Raw genomic sequence first — 2608 nt, forward strand, 5'->3', positions numbered from 1 at the left:
TGGAGTAATATTTGACCAGCAGTATCTGTACTTTCACTCAAGTAATGGAGTTGAGTACTTTGTCCGCCTCTGCTTATTGCTGATTGGCTACAAGTTTGTTTTGCCAGTCGGCCCAAATCAGTTCTCTAAAGCGTTTTTGAAAAATCGCTTACCCCACCTTTAATCATGACTTAATTATAAAGCAAAAAACATCCCAGGTGTGCTTTTTCAGACCAAATTGCACTATTGTGATGATTGGCCAGCTATCCAGTGCGTTGTGATTGGCCGAATACCTCAAGCGTGAGACGGAAATGTTACGTCCCTTACCATATTGTGATGATGCCCTGTCAGGCCAGAGCGATGAGACAAAAACATGAAAACCCATTATAAACGAGGCATCCGTTGCATCCAGTGGGGACATAATTATGGATTATAATGACTTATACTGTCTTTTTACGCGTAGCGTTGCATCGCGCCGCGTAAACATAAAACCATGTCTGCATTTGTGATCGGAGAAATGACAAACAACAAGCCCTACTCTACACTGCCCAAAAAAACTTGCTTTAAATATATAAAATATAAAAACTCTTTAAATATAAAAGACGTACTTACAGTCTTTGAGTCAGAACAGCTGGCATTGTAGTCTACTCTTCCAGGAAACAGTCCTCCATAAAATGTGCTGCACACATCCGAATATTTGGGTTGAAGTGTTCTGGAACAGTGTTGTAAATACAACTTAACCACTGATTTCTAGTCGTGTCCATTTTTGGAAGGCCAAACAAAGTAGTTTCGCTTTCACAACGAAACACACAGCGTCTTTATGACATGGTAGCGGCAATAATACTACAGTGAGAATAAAAGTTATGCCTTCTTTCTTTGCGTGAACATTTGGGCGGCGTTATGCAAATCTTCCCATTAAAACGCATCATATGACCCCTTTAAATTAGAGTGAATATCTAGACTGAGATAAATGTATTTTCATATCTAAGTTTTCTGGGAAAACATCAGACTTCATAAGATTGCGAAAATGTGTATCTTGGATATCCACCAAACCTCAAAATCATGAACAATGTCCCCAAAGGCCACTGGTTTATGATTTTAATGCTATTTATTTTGGCATCCCAGTTGTCTTAATGCCAGAAAACAACAACATCGGTCTTCAAGTAACAAAAATCCTTTTTTTTTTTATAAATCTATTTATTTAGTTGCTTATCTATCTATCTATCTATCTATCTATCCATCCATCCATCCATCCATCCATCTCACAAGGTATGATTTAATGAAAATGTATTGCCCACCAGAGTTTCTGGAATATGTGCACTGTACAAGTTCAGTTTACTTTCTCTCTCTCTCTCTCTCTCTCTCTCTATATATATATATATATATATATACAGTATATATTGTAGCGAATCAGCTCAAGGGGAAATATGAATAATTAATCATAACTAGTTATAATTAATTATAAATATTTAGATCCGCTGTAAGTATTTACTTGACCTCTCAGGGTCAACTGTCTGTCAATTCTAAGAACGTTAATTTCCTGGTTATATATATATAATTTTGAAACCAATTGTCTTTGTCACGGTTGTGTGGTACAACAAATGCACAGTGAAGAAGATGAAAGATAACAGTCCTTTAATAATCCACACACTGTAGCTCAAAGGCAAACCAACACAACCAAAGTAAAGAAGACACCAGACAACTGAACTGACACAGAACAGAACTTAAATACACATGATAATGAGACAAGCACACTTGAACATAATGACTAAATCAAACGAGTGAATGACAACAAATAAACCGGTGCAAAGAAGGAAAAGACAGTCCAAACAGTGAGTGAGTGTGATAGTCTTATTTTTTTAAAGAAAATTTAAAGGGAAAACTGAAGTGAATTATCAGCTAAAGAAAGCAAACAGTAAATTAAGTAATAAATATCAAGGCTGCGTCCGAAAGCCTAGGCAGCTGACTTGCTGCCACGCTATGAGGTAATGACTTTGCAGGCAATGTTTTTGCATGAAGGCACCTCATGAAACTGATTTCGGACAGGCTTCTGAGGCAGCGTAACGGTTTAATGATCTACAACAAAATAGAGTTTTGATGATAACTAAATGAATATTTAATTATTTTAATACTGATTTCTCGCTAGAAATAACATCAAAAGTGCAAAAAGTTAGTCAGAAACATACATTTAAACACAAACTCACCACCAAATGCAACTTTCAGACGCCATGTTTATTTTTTTTATCTCAACCGTCACGGAATGGAACGCACAGGATTGTGGGATATCAAAGGCAGCGAAGGATACATCTATGCTGCCTTCAAAATTCGATCAGAAGAAGAGACCTCCAGAGACAGGAAGTGAAGCAGAATTTGTATTCGGACGTGCCTTGATGCTTTCCTGCCTTGGAATGCTGCCTCCGAAGGCAGCATTTTAGAGCTTTCGGACACAGCCAAAGTTAATGTCAATTCTAATAGCTATATGTCAGGGGTGCCTGCTGGATTTCATATATAGTCTACGCACAGAGATGCAGAATTTAATTGTATTTTTTTTTGTTTATTTATTTACATAACACGTAAAAACGCTTTAAACCTAAAAAAAAAAAAAAAAAAAAAAAAAAAACGGAATGTT

This window comes from Sinocyclocheilus anshuiensis, unplaced genomic scaffold, assembly GCF_001515605.1.
Source record: "Sinocyclocheilus anshuiensis isolate Anshui unplaced genomic scaffold, SAMN03320099.WGS_v1.1 scaffold742, whole genome shotgun sequence".
NCBI lineage: Eukaryota > Metazoa > Chordata > Actinopteri > Cypriniformes > Cyprinidae > Sinocyclocheilus > Sinocyclocheilus anshuiensis.